Source organism: Orcinus orca, chromosome 10 (assembly GCF_937001465.1).
Source record: "Orcinus orca chromosome 10, mOrcOrc1.1, whole genome shotgun sequence".
In the NCBI taxonomy this organism is placed as follows: Eukaryota; Metazoa; Chordata; class Mammalia; order Artiodactyla; family Delphinidae; genus Orcinus; species Orcinus orca.
The window spans coordinates 99,720,253-99,740,389 of record NC_064568.1 but is presented as its reverse complement, the minus strand read 5'-3'; the positions used below and the strand labels follow the sequence as shown (position 1 = coordinate 99,740,389).

Below are 20,137 nucleotides of genomic sequence, written 5' to 3'. Positions count from 1 at the left end.
ACTATTATCTATAGGATGGGTAAACAGCAAGGTCCTACTGTATAGCCCAGGGAACTTTATTCAATATCCTGTGATAAACTATCATGGAAAAGAATATGAAAAAGAATGTATATATATGTATAACTGAGTCACTTTGCTGTACAGCAGAAATTAACACAACATTGTAAATCAGCTATACTTCAATGAAATTTTTAGAAAAAGATTACCAGGGTAAGAGCTAATATTCAAAGAGGGCCTACTTTATTCTCAGGGACTGTGTTGGGCGATTTTCATGCATTTCTCCATATAATTCTCCCAACCGCCTTCAGACGTATGTACTATTCTCATTTTACACATGAGAAAAAGGACACATAGAGGAGTTAAGCAGCCTGTCCAAGGTCATCTAGCCAGTGAGAGGCAGAGCTAGGATCAGGGGATCATTATCTACATTCTTTTCATGATATCATGTTGCCTTTAAAAGTACTATAAAATGGTGGAGTACGTACAAAATATGTGTTTTGGAAGAAGAGGAAATCCAACATCGAGTGCTGCAAAAAATGGTTTTGGCTTGAGTACTAAGAACCCCCCTGTATTTTCTAAAAGCCCCCATCCTGGCATGGGTCACCTGGAAATGAGTGACATCTGAATAATATCACTCAGGACAGGGCTGGGGCTGGTAAAAAGCAGAGCTTGGAGACCAGGTGCCACTATGGTGTTTTGACCTTGTTCCTGGAGAGCTCCATCCCTACCATCTGGGGAGTCCAATTCATGTCCCGGGAGTTTTATTTATTCACCCATCTATTGGGTGTATATGCTGTCACTGAGTATGCACATATTTTCAAAATGGGACAGATAGTCTTGCTTGCAGAGTGAAAGGTCCCAGGTTTTGGAGTCACGTGGGCTTGGATTCAACATTCTGACTCTGATACTTACTAACTATATAAACTTGGTTATTTTTTTGACCTCTATGTCACCCAGTTTTATCCCAGAAAATTGGGGAAAGTTGGATAGATACTTTTAAAATGTTGGTTTTATCTCCTTTTCTTGTTCTTTGAGACCTCCTAAGTTAATAGTAGATGTAGACACAATAAGAATGAAATGTAGGGCTTCCCTGGTGGCTCAGTGGTTGAGAGTCCACCTGCTGCTGCAGGGGACAGGGGTTCGTGCCCCGGTCCAGCAAGATCCCACATGCCGCAGAGCGGCTGGGCCCGTGAGCCATGGCTGCTGAGCCTGCACGTCCGGAGCCTGTGCTCCGCAACGGGAGAGGCCACAACAGTGAGAGGCCCGCGTACCGCAAAAAAAAAAAAAAAGAATGAAAAGTAAGATTATAATACTTACAATTTTGTAATGATAATAATAATCTAGTTTGCTGTAGCTTCTTCCATCTAAGGACCTAAAGATGATTCATAATCATTAATTAATTAAAAGAGGTGTAAACTGGACCCTATAGGGGAATAATGAGCATATTCTGCCTGGGATCGGGAGGAATTTTTGCAAAAGAGATGATATTTGAACAACATGAAAAGCAGATTTTTGAAAGGAGACCAAGGATGAAGAAAGTTTATGGGTAATCAAGAGTACACGGCCATCCTATGTTCTTGAAACACAATGTGTGTGTGTGTACACTTGTGTGGGGGAGGTTGCGGAAGTGATAAAATGAAGAAGCGCCAGAAGTTGAAGATAGGTTGAGTCCCCGGGGTAAAAACTCTTTCAGATTAACACTATTCTACTGGAATGAAAAGCCAGTGAAAGATTTTAATCAATAAAGTTAGAAGAAAAGATTTGTATAGCTTCAACATTGGTTCAGCAGACATTTCCGTAAGATGATAATAATTTAGTTCTAAGCCACTTAAATTATGTGTTGATGCCATCACTTCTGTACACAAAACAAAACAACACTGTTAATTTCAAGTATGAGAAGCATATAAATAGTTCTAGCAAAAGATGCAAAACCGGGCTTCCCTGGTGGCGCAGTGGTTGAGCGTCCACCTGCCGATGCAGGGGACACGGGTTCGTGCCCCGGTCTGGGAAGATCCCACATGCCCCGGAGCGGCTGGGTCCGTGAGCTAAAAGATGCAAAACCAGTGAGGTGGTTTAATTAACCCTTGAGTTACTTCCAGTGACAAAACCCCACTGAGCTGTTGAGAGAAGAAATTTGGGGGAAAAAAAGTCTTGTTGAATAATACATCCTATAACAAAACATAGTCTTTTTTTTTTTTTCTTTTTTTTTTTAGAACATAGTCTTGATTTAAAAGAAATTAGGGATTTATACAGGATCAGGGATGCTGTGGATTAATAAAATCCACAGCACAGCACTTTTTAGCAACAACAATTTTGCTTGATTTCACAAATCAAGAGGCCTGCCAACATTGAAATTACCTCCAGAGTTAAGTGTCTTATAATTACAGTCTATGTAAAACCATAATTAATGCAATGTTATACTTACAATTTTGTAATGATGATAATATAGTGTGTTTTAGCTTCTTCCTTCTAAGGATCTAAAGGTGATTCATAATCATTAATTAATTAAAATTCTTAAGCATCCCAAGGATAAAGTAAATGGGTTATTCAGAACTCAATGCTCAGTTTAAAGTAAGTTTAATCTTCATTTGGAACTACTATAAAATAAATAAGTGTTGGGGAGAGGGAAAATAAAGTGTGGTTAGTTGGAATTGATCAGAGTGTTGATATCACCTTCTTTTAAATGTGTCATTTCCAGCAAGTCTGCCAGAGCACAGAAAAATGAGTAACCTCATGGAATAGTGACTCTATTATAAGTCTTAGGTGCTGTTAGAAGCTCACCTATGGACATATGGCAAAGAACTAAGTCCTTTTAGGTGAAATGATTGGTATGAAGGTAGGGGTAATAATATCCTTTGTTACGATTCTTGAACAAAGCAGAACTTGGTTCTGGATGTGCAATTGTACTATCTGACTATTCTACCAGTGACTCGTTTGCAGTTCTAAGTTGTATTATACTTTATTATTTTATTGTAATACTTGACCAAAAAATGAATTAGGTTTGTAATGTTTATAACTTATTCTGGCACAAAGATAATTTAGGAGCACGTGTCCAAAGAATGGTATTGTTCTGAGTTCATTTCAAACAAATTTATCTTCCCCTACAGAAAAATTGTTTTACCTGGTTAGAATTACTTAAGAAAAGATGAAAACTTGATGTTGAAAGTTTTAAATTGTTCATCTGTTAATCTCTTTTGAAAAGGCCAAGGCAGAGTTCTTCCTTATTCTTATGTATGATTTTGACCAAAGATATTATTACAGGGTACTAATGTATCCCTCATTGCTTTACATTATTTTCAAGCAATTGGTTGCAGAAAAAATGATATTGGATGTAGCAATAAAATATTTAACTGACCATAACTGTTAAAGAGTGGAATTCATCATATATACAATAAATGGTACCATAGAATAATTTCTGTAGCCATGATACACAAATTAGATAAGTATATTTATTATAATAAAATTATTAAAATAAACTTAGTATATAATAAATATACTTTCGTCACAACTGATTAGAATTGTTTTACTGGTTTATTTTCTTTCTTAAGGATAAAAAGAGATAATCCATCTTGTCTGTGTAATTTGTCTCCTCTTTTTTCTTTTTTTTCTCTATGTATATAACTGTTCAATTTCTCTTTCTCACAGAGGACTGCATTTATTTTCATGATACACTCAGGTGTTTCTCTATTTTTTTGATCCATTTCTTCCAAGATTTTGAAATCATTAATGTTACTCCTAGGAAAAGTATCAGAAGTCATTAGATACAGATTTTGTGCGATTTGTCTTTGATAAACCACAAAACATCAGAGGGCGAATACTTTAGCAGCCCAGGACATTATATTTTTATTTCTTGCTATTTGACGTCTTGTGTCTTTATCATTTTATCAAGTTACTAAGCCACTTATTGGCTTTTACACGTTCCTAAAGTAAAACCAACTAAATAACTGACATATTTCTCTCTCTCTCCACATATATAATAAAATAGAAATAAAGAATAAAATAGAAAAGAATGGAAATCAAGGAGAGATGTGCTAAAGGTCACTGAAGTACTATAGAGAATTCATTCAGATCAAAGAAAGTTGGAAGTTATTTGACAGTGTTTAACAGGAAGCAGCTGCGTCGGGAAATCTTCTGTAATAATTTATTCTTCTTTAGGCTTGCAGAGGACTGTGCTGTCTCCAAAGAATTCAAATCATTGAATGTGGTCACCCTTTTCTGATTTCCTTTGCCTATTCAGTTCAGGAGATGTGATGCAGTGCGATGAGTCAGTGTATGTCTGATGGAAGTGTCAGGCTCTGTAAGTTCTCTGCCCCAGGATCCAGGGGTGAAGTGCTTCAAAGCACATTTTTGGTGAAGCAGAAATAGCCTGGCCTTTCCTGCACTTCCCATGGCTGTGGTAGATGGAAAGCAATGAATTCAGAATTCTCAAGTTGGTTGAGCCATTGTACCAGTGAGCTTTGCTTCAGGCACCCTGGATATTGCCACATGAGAACTACATTTCATTTGTTCTCAGATGTTTGCAGCTGAAGGGCCACATTTTAGGGCTGAAATTTCTGACACAGAACCAACCTCACCAGCTTCTACTGCCCATAAATAAATATGCATCAGAATTTGCTAGAATTTATTGCAAGATTGACCTTCTGTTTCATGAGTTCATGATAATGTAAAGCCTGGTTTTATCCACTGTCCAGGTAAAATAATAAATTCGTGTTATTACCTAATTGTAAACAAAGATAATTAACAGGTCAGGGGAGGAACTCTGGATCATTAGAGAATATTTGTGAGAACTTCTACTAGATATTGTGAGAAACAGGAGAAAAAAATGCTGTAGTTTACAGTGAAAGTCACTGGCCTTCAAATTCATTATTACCAGAAAGTCTGAAATCAAATAGTATGAGTTCTATTCTCTGCCATTGACATTGGAGAATCAACTGTAGTAGAATTAGCTGAAGAGACTTGCAGATCATCTGGGCAGCCCCTTCGCACCTCGCTTACCTCACTCTTTTTCAAAAACAAAGAGGTTAAGTGATTGATGAAGGCCTTCAAGCTTCCCACATCTGCTCTCTTTCCCCAGCAAGTGCACGTGTCAGTATCCTCACATGTTCTCCTTTTCTCCTCTCCCATTTCTAGAAAGAAGTGTCTTTGCTCAGGTGTTAAGTTTAAGACTGATACCACCCCCGTGCCTTGACTCCATCCTTTCCTGAATCCAGAGGACGGCTCTGGGGTCTTCTTCCTACAATGACCTTTATTCCTTCCTTTATTTAACTTCTCTCTCACTTCCCATAAAAGGAAATCAAACTGCCCTGCATCCAAACCTCCCATCAGCTTGGTGATTTTTGGAAAATATTTTGAACATCTTATTAGGGAAAATACAGACACACACACACACACACACACACACACACACACACACACACACGTAGAGAATAATGAGCCCCCATTCATGCAACACTCAACTTCAACAATCCCTGACTCCTGGCCAATCTTGTTTCATCTCTACCTCCACCCATTGCCTCCAGATCAGAGTATTTTGAAACAGATTCCAGATATTAAATCATCTCTAGCATTCATCACTAAAATGAAAGAACTCTTTCATTAAACATGACAGCAATGTCATTCTCACACTTTAAAATTAACAGTAATACTTTAATAACTATCAAATATCCAGTTAGTGTTTGAATTTCCTCAATTGTCTTGGATAATTTTTTAAGAGTGTTTGAATCAAGATTCAGATAAGACCATCCTTTGCAATTAGTTGATGTATCTCTCGTCTCCTCCCCCTCCCCCCGCCCCCCCCCCCCCCCGCCGCATTTCTGTAACTTATTTGTTGAAAAATCTGTGTATTTGTTATGTGGAGTTTCCCACAGTCTGGATTGTGCCGAAGACATCCTGTCATGTCGTTTAGCGGGTTCTGACCCCTATGATTCCTACAAATTGGTAGTTGTATCTAGAGGCTTGATCAGATTCAAATTTTATATTTTTGCAAGAAATACCTTCCAGACAGTGTTCTGCACCTCAGTTAGGGGGTGGATAATGGCTGAGTTTCTCTTGTGACATTGGAGTCAATTGACCAGACCCAGCGGCCCACACACCACGGGGGGGCAGAAGCAGTGGCAGCGACCTGCTCTGGGTCCAGGCAATTAGGGGTGCATTGCCTGCAGTAACTTGCTTCCTAAAGAGGGTTTAAACAGCAATATAACTAAATAAAAGCTGGAACACTTTTTATTATTACCGAGACCACTAATTTTAAGTAATATCTCTGAAAAATCTTCAGCTGGACTAAGTTGTAAACAATTGCTGCGGTTACTGTTGAGTTTTAATAATATATATGTAAGCATAAATTAGCACATTTTAATTACCTATCCTTTCATAAACATTTTCTCCTACATGGAAGTTAGTTTGCAGAAATCCAGTTTCACACTTGGTCTTAACACACAAGGACTGGGTGGAATGTTTCCATTTTAAGGATAATTTCCTAAGCTTTTGGGAGCTCTGGGTGTAGTCTGTGACTTTGGTCCCTTTGAGGCTACATAGTCTTGTTTAATTCCAAAATCCAATAATATATCATAATTATTGTCAAGAGGAAGGCACAGAATGCACGTTACTTTACTTCTCAAGTGATCATTTTGTGTGACAACTTGACGTTATTCACATGCTATTTGTTTTTTGAATTTAACTTCATTTGTTCTTAAATTTAAAAGACAATAGCGTGTGAATTGCAAGGTACAAGAGTTTTGTTTGGTAAATGCAAATTTTAGTTCATACATCAAATTTTACTGTATTTGATTTACATGTTTAAAATTGGAATTCTTTCTTTTTCATTGTTAATTTTTATAAACTAAAGAACATATTTGTATAGGAAGGCAGGGCAAACCCTTTATTCTTTCCCTTTATTTACTAGTTTTCAAAATAACGAGTTGGTTCCCTAACATCCTCCAAAGGTAAGGAATTCGTTTTTGTTTTTGTTTTTATGAACTCATCGATCTAAATGTATTTGATGTGTCTTGCAACACATTAAATCAATGGCAATCAGATTGCAATTATTACCCTTATGGCTGCCTCAAATGCCCATGTGTGGCTAGCGTGGAGGTCTCTTCAGGTTAGCTCCTGAGTCCTTTTGATAGAACCTTAAGAGTCTTTGGTAGCTTTTTGCTTTTTGGTCTAAGGTGTTTCAGGCACATTTTGTACTTTCCCTTTTCCACGCGCGGCATCAGTCATTTCTACAAAGAGTGCTGGTTTCTTTTAGTGCGAAATAGTGTTTAAATGCAGTCATCTGAGCGCTAATGGCGCTCATTTTCAGTGGCGAGTGCTAGGGAAACAAAAAAAGGTAAAATGTACAATAAATTAATACAGATATTTCCAAGTCAAATTCGGATTCCAAGATTTTTACTTGCCACCTTCCATATTACATCTCTAACTTCCAATGAAAATTCCAGTTCTCGGTAATGCCAACCTAAATACGGATTTGCTTTATTACGCAATTCACGCCCAATAATCTCAGAAGAGCAGTACCAATTCTACCGCCCCCCACTCTGATTACTGTAAACATTTAAAAGCTTTTTCATGATTACTTTTGTCTATAGGATCTCTTCAACTAGGGATGTGCAGTCATATTATTGTGTTTTAAAGTCACTTGAAAATTTTCCTCTTTTTAAAATTGTGTCAGCGTGATGCCTATTTAGGTTCATTTGTTTCATTTGGCTTTAGATTACAGATTGCTTTTTAACATTTAATTTTGGTTTACCATTATGTAAACTATTTACATCGTTCCCAGATGAATTCTACAGAGTAAGGTATATTCAAAGAAGTCTATCTTCTCCTACTTCCTCCCCCTCTCACCTTTACGTGTCCTCTTTAAAACATTCTGGTTTATTCTTCCATTTGTAGTATAAGCAAATATTGGTTTGTGCTTCCATTTGTTAATAATTACAAATAGAAACAATAGCTTATGATACACACTATTCTACACCTTGGGCATGTTTCTTAAGTTCTCTCGTACTGTCGTTGCTAAGATAAGGGTAATGATACCTATGTTGAGAGTCTCCACATGCATTAAATGAAATCATGTCTATGAAGGGCTCACAACAGCTCCCGGCACACATGAATTGTTGGCTTTCCCCTCTCTCTGAACTCTCAGTCCAAATCCTCCCCATATGTAAAGGACCTCCTCTAAGAGGCCGGCTCCACCTCATACCTACAAATTTTGTGAAAGTTCCAACCAAATTTTTCACCTTCTGTCTTTCTCCTTAATGATTTCTCTTATAATCATTGAGAAATACACAAAATTTCCTCAAAACCTAAGGACACAAAAAACAGATATTAAATTCATGGCATGTTTTTAGAGTTTACTTTACTTTCCCTGAACATATGTATATATAAATTGGAGTAAAGTATCTTTGAAAATCAGACCTTCTTTTTAACTTAAAGCATTCAGAGGAGCAGGGATCCCAACTTCGGCTTCCTCAACTTCTTAAGTAACACTTGTTTTATTGGTCAAATTCTCTGACATGGTGGAGCACAGAATGACTTCTCTTTTTGTCTTTAACGCTTACAAGCTTAAAGTCGGTTTAATCTATCCTTATCACTGCTTTTATAAACTAATTCCTCTAAAAGCTAGTTATGATGAGGAGGAAAAAGCAAATTCTAAAACAGAGTCTACTTTCTTTTTCTCAGCAAGTGTCTCTTTCTCTCTCTTTTTTTTTTTTTTTTTTTTTTTTTGGTACACGGGCCTCTCACTGTTGTGGCCTCTCCCGTTGTGGAGCACAGGCTCCGGACGCGCAGGCTCAGCAGCCATGGCTCATGGGCCCAGCCGCTCCGCGGCATGTGGGATCCTCCCACACCGGGGCACGAACCCGTGTCCCCTGCATGGGCAGGCGGACTCTCAACCACTGCGCCACCAGGGAAGCCCCTCCTTCTCTATTTTGAAATGAGGAGACACAGTTGAAACGTGATCATTTCATCCATCCATCCATCCAACCATTTATTCAATCATTCCTTCACCAATCACTCAGAATTGCTCCACTCGGTAGAAAGAAAATCAGCTTTGGGCTCACACATCTAATATGAAAATGACATTCTGCCTCTTGCTAGCTGTGTGATCTTGGAAAATCTACTTAACCCCTCTGAGCCTCAGTATTCTGAAGTGAACTAACAGATTGACAACACCTTCCTTTGTGTTGCGTGGCCAACCTGCAAATAAATGTATGGAGGGCAGCAAATGTATCTTCCTCTCAAAATAAGGTGTGAGCCTAGACAAGAAAAACGTTTGTCTGGGTCACTGTTTAGTGCCATTTTGTTTGGCTGATGATTTTGTCCTGCCTAGAGTAGGAGCAATGTAGACTATGGAGCTGGGAAAGGCCTTAGACTTCATCCTGTTCCACTTGCTTATTTAATAGATGAGAACATTTGGGTCCCGACAGGGTAAAAGAGACTTGCCTTAAAATCAGATCTGCTAAACTGTAATGCATGATATTGTTTGCGCTTTTATTTTTCACTTTATCCTTTCCTTCTTATTTCACAATAAAAATGAGTACCTTTACTTATTTATCTTTAGAAAATTACCTTTCTTTGACATTCAATATTAAAGAAAGGATATCTACTTTCTAATCCACTTTTTTCTTCTTACAGTATATCTTGGGATATTGAAAATATCCCACTTTTACAAATAAATCAATAAATTTAAAGAAATGCCAATCTAAATCTCCAAAATATACTTTATAGAACTTTCTAAGTAAATTATAAAGATTATATGGAGGAATGAAAGAATAGAGATAGGCAAGACATTTTACAAAGAGGAATGAGGAGAAACTTTTTCTACAGGTACCAGAATATAATATAAAACTATAGTAAATATAATTATGTGGTTTGGGCATGGAAATGAAAAAATAGATCAATAGAATAGACTAGGTTCCAGAAAGAGACCATGCCTATAATAAAAATGACACTTTAAATCAGTGGGAAAATCGTTTAATAAATGATATTGGGATAACTGGGTCACACACGGATAAAAATTCAGAATTCTACCTTATATACATAGTCTACACACAAAAAAGTAGACAATATACTGTTAAAAATAAAGAAAAAAATCAGTCCTATACATATGTAATGAATATTGCAATCCCATGTGCGTTTAAAGTAGCGTGTGTATATATGTACACGTGTGTGTGTGTGTGTGTGTGTGTGTAATGTCAAGGAAAGAATCATCAGAGTATAGGGAAGAGGTTAAGAGAAACGTATTTTTTAATCTCTATATCTGTATTTTTAATATTTCAAACTTTTCTATTATTTTTGTAATTATAAAAGAAACAGTCCAAAGTACAAAAAACACTTCACTGAGTTGTACATTTTCTAAAAATTTCTGGCCAATTGTATGTGTGTGTGTGCATTTTGTAAACCAAATCCCATATGAAATTAAGTAAGGGAACTATTATTTTTTGGAAAGCTAGAGTGTTTCCTTTCAAAAAAGTGACAATCCTCCCCATATCTCTCCAGGTCTTAGGTTTAGGAACTGGCATACCTGGTTTTCTTTAATGGTGTTTATTTCTATTTACCCTTGATATCTGGGGGCCCTGACGTAGACTAACCATGTCATGCTGACTTCTGAAAGGTGGGGTCTGTCATGGACTCTGTTACTTGCTTCTGCTTAAGCTTTTGTTGAAGAAATTTTCCGCAGCTGAAATGAAGTTTGAAGACTAGAAAACGAGTTTTTTCCATGTGACCTAGTGGAACATGGGATAATGAGGTTCTGATGTATAAATATATTCATTTTCTGTGATGCTATATGGGTACACTGGTATGGGTAAAGAACCAGGATAGGTTAAACACATATAATAAATAAAAACGATAGGAAACACTTACAGGTGGAAGACTTTTTAAACATGCTTTCTGTGTATGAACTCACTTAATCTTCACAATAACACTCAAGTTGTTTTATTTATGGGGAAACTACAGCACAGAGAGGTTGGAAAATTGCCCACAGTCAGAGAGCGGCTAGGTGTTGGTGCTAGACCTATGGTCCAGGCAGTTTTCTACCTGAGTCTGTCCTCTAGCTACAGCCAATCATGCAGTGGATATTCTTGCATACGTTTTCTTGTATCCACATGTACAAGCTTTCCCTAAGTGTGGAATTCTGGGTCCTAGTGTGGGTTTGAAATCTCAGGGGTTTTCAGGGTGAAATTCAAAACTGGCCCCTGGATAGGGAAGGCAAGGAGAGATCAAAGAAAGAGGCAGAGGACCCAGATTGGTAGGTGGCAGGTTGAATAAGCAAGGGAACTTACCTGCCAGGCTTGTCTTGAGTGGCCGCAAGATGAGTAGGTCTCCACACCCACCTGCCAGAACCTCAGGAGTTTATATAGAGAGGCCTTAACGGGGTTCAGGCACGTATCCGGTCTGGATGATCTCAACAAAACATTACTCTCAAGGCCGCTTCCTTCAAAAGGCTATTAGTGAGAAACCGTGGGCAGAACCGCATTCCACGGCGTGGGGGGAGAGTCAGGAACCTCTAATTGCCTGGGTCCAGCTCTCTGGTCAACCATCTTCTCTGTGACCTTCTCCAACACCTCGGTCAGACTTAGTCATCTACAACTTTCCTAGATATTGCCTATTTCTCCACATCCTTTCTAACACTTTAAAACAACTTTTCATATTGGTCAGTCTGATGTGTGTGAAAAGGTAGACTCTTGTGTTTTTAATTTTCATTCCATTTACAACTAGAGAGGTTGAAATGTTTTAATCTTTTTTATAGATGGGTAAAATTTTATTTTTATATTCCAAGTACTAAGCCATATATTCCATGTAAATATTCCTGGGCTCTTTGTTCTGTTGCTTTGGTCTATTTCCCTAGCCCTGCACAAATACACATTCTCATAGTCACATGAGATTTTCTTACTGTTTTTTCTCCTCTCACTCTTTTTCCTCTTTCTCCTCCTCCTTTTTCTAGAACATCTTGCATCTTATAGGACAAATCCCTCACCACTTTCTTCTTCAAAATAGAATTGACTATTGGTGGCATTTTAGCTCTCTCATATAAACAGTGAGAGAAAGTTATCAAGTTCCAGAAAATAAACCTGTTGCATTGAGTATATGGATGAACTTGGGAGAATGGATATGCTAGTTCTGTCCAGCAAGCACTTTCTGCAAATGTTGGAAGCTCTAATTACGTTAGCTGCTGAATCTTAATGTGTAATGAATTTTACTGGCTTTTCAGGAGCTGGTTGCCCAAAGAGACTAACAACTTCTAAAGTAACTACACATGGTCATGGCCCCTGTCAGATGTCAAGTGCTGTGGTTAAAGTTTTAGAAAATTTATTATCGATAAATAAATTTACAATAATAAATTTCTCAATATTTATTATTGTTGTTTTAATAAATATTGAGCCAAATCTGTAATGTTTAGAGTAATGCGACCAAAGGAAGGTAAACCTCAGCTGACTTCGTCTGCATCCAGCTGCCCAGGCTCATGGATTAAGGTCACTTTAAAGCAAATTGTTGTCCAATTTTGCAATTTCATTCTTACTTGACAAGTATAAACTGATAAATAAAATGTCAAGCCCTGAAGTCTGCTTTGCAGTCAAAAAAGAGCTGTGCTGGGAATTGGTGACAGTCGTGATAGTCTAGACTCTGTGACATGGGCGTGCCTGTGCCTTGGTTTTCTCTGTGTTGTTCAAGTTCACATCTAATGAAATGCCTTCCCTTCCATAACACGTCCACTCACGTGCTCTCTCAGCTTTTCTCCAGCTCCAAAACTTGATGACTCTGGGTCTGACCCGGCATGAGGAATAAGAAATGAATGGCCCTGGCTCCTAGTTTCAAAGTGGAAAATCGTTAAACTTTTATGTGAACCTGACTTGATGGCATGCAACTCACAAAAACATTAGAAAGAATAATTGACGCTCTCTTCTCCCAGAAGCAAAGGGCAGATTTTAGTAGACAAGAGAGATTTGGATACAAATACCAAATACTGAATATCTGTGTTCAAGGTCTGCTTCCGTCACATCCATATCATATGACTTTAGACAAATCACTTAATGTCCTTTTATTTTCCTATCTGTAAACCAAAGGAATTATATTATGTGATTTAAACTCAGCATCTAAAGACTAAAAAAATTAAAATTCGCAGCTATTTTGTATGAAGTGCAGATAAAATTTGGGCAGAATATTAGGGTTAGCTGATAGAATGGGGAAAGATCTAACTATATTGAGAAAACCACAAAATACTTCATATTATAATTAAAGCAAGTTGTTAGGTAATTTCGCATATGCTGGGTTATTACTTTCAAGCCCTCCTCCAACTGTAAAAATATATCTTAAATTCTTAAGATTATAATAGATATCTATAAAATCAATTTGTTCAAGAGCCTTTCAATTGTATTGCTTAGGTTTGCTGGGACATTTTGAATATATATAGTTCATGTGGAAATTATTTAAAATGATAAGGTAGACCCTTGTCAGCCTCACATAGTTTATCTGTGGCTCTGCTTAGAAGCTGAGGCGTGGATTCTATGACTACTATAGGCCCCTGCATGTCCCGGGAATATGTGGGTAATTGGTTTTAACAGTGCTTACACAGCACATGGTTTGAGTATAGAATAGGCAGAATTTGACCCCAGGAAGACAGGCATAATGTTAATTTTTAAAAAATAAGAGCACTTGAAGAAAGCCAGAAATAAATCCAGAGTTACTATAAACAAAGCAGAGAGAGGTTTACTCATCACAGGGAAAAGTCGGGCTCATTAAAGAAGGTAATTATTACCTCTGACGTACAGAACTGTGTGCTGCTTTAAATTAAGATTCTTAACGAGGCATTTCATTGTGTGTCCATAGCTGAGAGTTTTAAAGAGGAAGTCTTTCTTCCAAAGTCGTCGGGAATGGAGCTATGCTCCAGAGTTTCACTGGAGGAGAATATTTCAGGAACGAACAGTTCAGGAATACAAAATACACAAAACTGTATACACACAATTTCAGAACAGATTGCTGGTGTGCCGAATGCCCATCCAAGCCATGTGCTTATAAGAGGAAAATGTAAACTTTGCCACATGCTAATGTATGCTAATGAGTATTCGTGTTAGATGACAAGATCATGGTCTTTGTTCCTTTTCTGCTAATGTAATGAATAAGCTTGAATAAGCACTTTTAAGAGAAAGTTGTAAACGTTTACATTTTCCCCCATTTTTATTAGTTTCTGTTTATTTCACTTCTCTTGCTCAACAAATGTCTTTTTTTCTTTCTGTGCTGTATTGCTTATAGGATTTGGGCTGCACTTCATTTTATCTGAGATTTTTAAGACTCTCATCTTCTCACAAGGGAAGAATTTGTCTTGATCACCAAAAAGAAATTCTTTATACCTGTCTCTAAGCAGTCCCTTTATCAAAAAGCTTATACTGAACACCAATATCTAACTGCATATTATACTCATACACACAAATGTGTTATGTTTTAAGAAAATGAATGGATTTTCAGTTGAATACACTTATTTAAAAAGTTACTGTTTGGGCTTCCCTGGTGGCACAGTGGTTGGGAGTCCGCCTGCTGATGCAGGGGACACGGGTTCGTGCCCCGGCCCGGGAAGATCCCACATGCCGCGGAGCGGCTGGGCCCGTGAGCCATGGCCGCTGAGCCTGCGCATCCGGAGCCTGTGCTCCGCAGTGGGAGAGGCCACAACAGTTAGAGGCCCGCACACTGCCAAAACAAAACAAAAAGTTACTGTTTATGACTCTGCTTTCCAAAATTTAAAAATACCTCACCAAACCACACTGCTGTTACAGGAAATGAAGTGGGGTGCTGCGTTCTCTCCCTATTTCCCAGAATGTAGCTAAATTCTGGAAAACCTATTGCCCATTAATATGATTTCCCTAAGGACTTTTCATCTGTTCCATCTAAGAGTAAGTGATAGTAGAGCAATTTTGTAACCTCATTTTCTCTTTCTATCAGACACATAACAATGTCGGCCAAGCACCCAGGCGGTATACTAGTCCGAGATAGAATCTATGGTCTGTACCTACTATAGAAAAAACAAGGCTAAATCTTTCTAAACTTCAGCACATGGGAGCATTTGAGTGTGACTCATAATATTACTACCTGGTTAAAATTCATTTCCAGCTAAATCATAAAGTCCTACTGTTAGTCACATGCATCTCACCATGGGATTTTTTAAGTTGGTTCATGTCCTTGGTAAGTGTTCAAAATGTTCTCTCAAGTCAGATATTCTGTGACATGAACTGTTCTGTCAGTGGTGCTGACCTAGCCTTTGTCAGTTTCTATCATGATGTCATGCTTAAAATATGTTTAGTCTTTTTTAAAAATAAATACATCATTTTCTGTTTATTCTTTTTTTTTACAGGCTATCTTTCCAGTCTTGGCAACTGGTGCAGCCTTTTTTCTTCTCTGTTTTTCTCTCTGTGTCATCTATAGATTATAGAAGAGATGTCCTACCATTGGCTGTTTCAATCAACCCAGTACATTCTCCCCATACACTCCACGTCATTTAAAATGGAAATTCAGGGTATAAAATTTCTATTAAATATTTAACTTATTAGGGAATTTGGAGTTATATATTCACATTAAAAATATTCAGAAGTTTTTCAAGTACAAATGAAATAAACTCATAAATACACTATCTATGTCCAATATCTCAATTATTTGATTTTTATTTAAGAGTTTAAGTCTATTCACATATCATCCACTCACTTAAAGGGAGTCATTACATTAATCAGTGGCTACATCTTCAATTCGCAATTTTGTGTGGACACCGAGAGACCACAGCCTCGGAGAAAGCATGTTTCTGATATGTATCTTCAAGAATATTCCATTTAAATGCATATTAATAATCATTTCATTAAATTGCAATGTTCAGTCACGGAGAGATTTTATTGAACTTTCTCATTCTCTCCCCAGTTATCATATCCTTAATCTAAATCATACCCTCATTTAAATCGTATGTCAATGCCTTTCAGGTCACTTTTCTCACCTATGATTTGAAAGGGTTGTATGTGTCCTTTTCATATTTTGGTATTATTGAGAGGATTTCTTTGACAACGTGCCTTTATAGTCATGGTTATAGCTGTAAAAGCTAAGAGTTTTGGGGGCTCTAAACATATTCTAATTCTAACCTATAGATAAGAGTACGGAAATTCTAAGGAGTTTAATATCAATCAGTCATCAAAATGAGTACACAGTTTTATCAGTAGTTTAAGTGAAAGAAGAAAAACATGACCTGAATTTCATGATCCTGCAACTTCTGACTTATTGCAATAAAATAAGTCTGGAACCACGACAAAATATCTAAATTATTTAATACAATCAAATGTGCTCTTTCAATCTTTAATCTTCAAGAGATCCTTTAAAAGCTTTGTTATTGGGTTTCCCTGGTGGCGCAGTGGTTGAGAGTCCGCCTGCCGATGCAGGGGACACGGGTTCGTGCCCCGGTCCGGGAAGATCCCACATGCCGTGGAGCGGCTGGGTCCCAGAGCCATGGCCGCTGAGCCTGCGCGTCTGGAGCCTGTGCTCCGCAACGGGAGGGGCCCCAACAGTGAGAGGCCCTCGTACCGCCAAAAACAAACAAACAAAAAGCTTTGGTTTTACATTTTTGTCACTTCTCAAGCACAAGCTTTTGATTACTTATGTGAAGTTTGAGACAATCCAAGGTAAATTCCCCAAGATGTCTCCAAAATCACCTTCACAGGTAATTGTCCTCGAATTAGGCAACGGCCATCCCCTCATCCCCCAGAAAAGGCAGCCAGAGCTCATGCCGCACTTTTGCTCTGGATCTCATCTCTTTAAATCCTTTCAGGTCCTCATCTACATTTTCATCTTAACCGTCCATGAAACCCCTCTCTCTTTAAACATGTTCCGTTTCCATTACCCTGAAAACCATACCAAACCCATTACTTAATATTGCTACTGCGCATTACCATTGCGGGTGCCATTATTTTCCTTCCTTCTTTTCTTGCCAAATTTAAAACTGTCCATAACTCATTGGTTTATTGATTCATTCATCCTTAGATATACTTTATTAAAGATGTTTATTGGACATGGATATTGTGCTAAGGTGGTGGAGAAAAACCTGTGTATGTCACTTGCTGTGCCCGCCACCAAGACACACTTAGTACTTAGCCTGTAGTAAATGCTAAACAAACACGTGTTCTCCTATCCATCCCCCTCCTTTTCTGTCCACATTCGCCAGTTGTCTTCCTGTTTATTTAAATTTATTTTTTTGGAGACAAAGTCATTCTTTCTTTAAATAAATGCCATGTATACAAAAGATGGGTGGTTAAATTTTTTTTCAGGCATAATCGTACCATCTTAATTCAACTGTTTATTTTTTTTATCGTTCTCTCCAGGAGTTACTTACCTGTATGCATCATCCCTTGTCACAGGTTTATATTGAAGTCTTTGTGGCCTTATATTCACACATGCTGGCTTTTGCTCTATCATTTCCAAAAACTCAAAGAGGATAGTGTAAAACATAGAATGAAAGGTAAGTGAAATTCTTTCACTCTGAGATATCATCCCAATATCTTAGGGACCATGATTTTATGTATTTCCCTATGCACGTATACATATAATTTCATATGGATTGAATATTGTTTAAAGCGACCAAAGGTTTAAAAATCATACCTATAATATTTGAAGACATTGTAAAAATAAACATTTCAAGGAATCAGACCTGTATTAAGTTCTCCCGCTGGGTTGCCACTTTAGTTCTACGTGGCTGCTTCTAAGTCTTTTTCAACAAAATACATATATGAGTCAATATCCAAATATGTAACTTTAGCAACATAACCAGGATTCTGTAGCTCACTTAATATAACTTAATGTCTTGAACATAATACCGTATCAGTGCTTCTCTATTTACCTCATTCAGTGTTTTTTAATTTAAAAAAATTTTTAACTAAACAATACATATGTATATATATTTTCAAGAGCATCTGCTTGAAAATAAAAACAGCAGTTGACAACCCCACCCACTCTTAACTACTCTAAGAAACTGTTTTTGGACATTTCTTCTGCATTAAAATTTGTTTTTCAAAATAATATTTGTGTATTGCCATTTTTGGACTTTCTTATTTTAGACATTATTTAGACAGTGATTTCTTACAGCAGAAAGATGCAATTTATCTTTTCTATGGAGCTCCATAACCCCCTTCATCTTCTTCCACTTGCGTATCTGCTGTATTTCAATCACAATTTTTGTGTTAATTCACTAGTCACTGTGTATATGACTGTAGGCATATTGTTTACAGCTAAGTAATGCAGAGTACGACCATGACATTCCCTTTCCTGTACTGCTCAGGCAGTTAATAATTGCCTTATTTTGTATTATTTTCTTAATTTCCCTTTACACTTATTATTAATTTATCTTCAGATTCTCTGATAAGACTGTCACATCCCTATAAATACGGTGATGTTTTCCTTGGAGATATCCGCCTCTATTTTCCCTGGTGACCTAAGCTTTTAATAATATGTTTTCATTGGGTTCTTTTTCATTCATTGAGTTGAGTGTTTCATGGACCCTTCAATCTGGTATTGATGTTTTGGGTTATTTTTTGTGCTGAGAAATTTGTTTGTATTATTTCTTTGAAGGATTTTTTTCTTTCTGATTTTGTTGTTCTCTCTTTCTATAACTCAGATTGATTCTTTCTTATACAATTTTTCATTTTCGAATATGTTTGTTCTACCTTCTCAGGAAGTTCTTCGATTTTATCTTCTAGTCCTTAAATTGAATTTTTAACTTCTCATATACAATTTATTAATAATTGTATAATTATTAATTTCCAAGAGCTATTGTTTTATGAACAACCCTTTTGCTTAATAATATCCTTCTTTGTTTATAAATCTCTTACTTTCTCATTTTTTTTTAGGCTATCAATTTCAGGATTTTTGTTTGTTTCTTAGTTTTCCCTTTCTCTCTTAATAGTCTTATTTTTTCTGAGTTTCCTTTCTCTATCTCCTTTAATCTTTGTCTTTCTTGTTGGCGGTTTTAAAAAATGTTTTATATCTCTGGCTCTCTGTTTATATTGAAAATGAGGCAGTGATGCACTAACAAGGAGGTCTGGATATGTGAGCAGACAGATGTATTGGGGCAACCTTTGGGTTGGGGCCTTCCAAGAGCCAGTCTCTATAGGAATTTTTTCTTGGATTGGGGGATTTTCCCAGAAGGAAACCCTCCAATCTGTTGACTGTGAGGCCGGGGAAAAGACGGTGTAGAAGAGAGTTTGATGTTAGTTTGGCTGCAGGGCTCTGAGAGCCAGACAAGGGAAGAGGAATGTGGGCTCAGAGTCTAATACTCACTTTCACTGTCCCCCTTCTTGGTGTTTCAATCTTATGGTCAACTGTGTCTTATGTCTGTGAACCCAGAGCATCTCTTGTTTAAAATATTTGTACAGTAAACCTCCCATGTCCTGTAGGGTGGCAGAGATGTAGTGACCTGTCTGAATCAGATGGGAGAGGTTACCTGGGGTGTAGTTACTACTTATACAGACCAAGCTCGTTGTTCTTATCCCCATCCTGTGTCCTTGCCTTCATATGTACCAGCTGCCTCCAATTTTTGAGATATTCGGAGATTGTTTGGTGAAAATTACCTTGTTTCCTGTTGGCCCTTAAGTTGAGTGGAGTTTTTTTTTTTTTTTTTTTTTTTTGGTACGCGGGCCTCTCACTGCTGTGGCCTCTCCCGTTGCAGAGCACAGGCTCGGGACGCGCAGGCTCAGCGGCCATGGCTCACGGGCCCAGCTGCTCTGTGGCATGTGGGATCTTCCCGGACCAGGGCACGAACGCGCGTCCCCTGCATCGGCAGGCGGACTCTCAACCACTGCACCACCAGGGAAGCCCTGAGTGGAGTTTTGATAATGACCTGTAGAGAAAACTTTGTAGTTTCATTGAGATCCAAGACTTCCACATTCCTTAGCCTCACTGCTGCGATTGGTTTTAGTCTTCTTGTTTTTTTAGCAGAAGGTATGACACAAACACCAAAGGAAAAATACAAAAATAGAATATAAATAAACCTACCAGAAATAATACATCTTGTTCAGTAGTGTTTTAATAAGTCAAGAGCATAAGAAAATAAGTAATTATATAAATAAAGTTTATTATTTTAAAATTGCATTGAAATGGCTGACAAAAGAAATTCCATAAGACAATACCC

At 37.5% G+C, this 20,137-nt stretch overlaps 1 long non-coding RNA gene across 2 annotated transcripts in view; it reads left to right on the top strand.

Annotated features, from left to right (window-relative positions):
* The window catches only part of LOC117197113 (uncharacterized), a 276,078-nt gene that overhangs the window by 243,995 nt on the left and 11,946 nt on the right, over positions 1–20,137 (top strand). Inside the window, exons 4-5 of one of the 2 annotated variants that reach the window (XR_007479578.1) lie at positions 15,338–15,452; positions 17,373–17,473. This is a non-coding gene — a long non-coding RNA (uncharacterized LOC117197113). Of the gene's footprint in view, positions 1–15,337; positions 15,500–17,372; positions 17,474–20,137 lie in introns of both variants that reach the window. The other variant, XR_007479577.1, reaches the window with a different exon arrangement.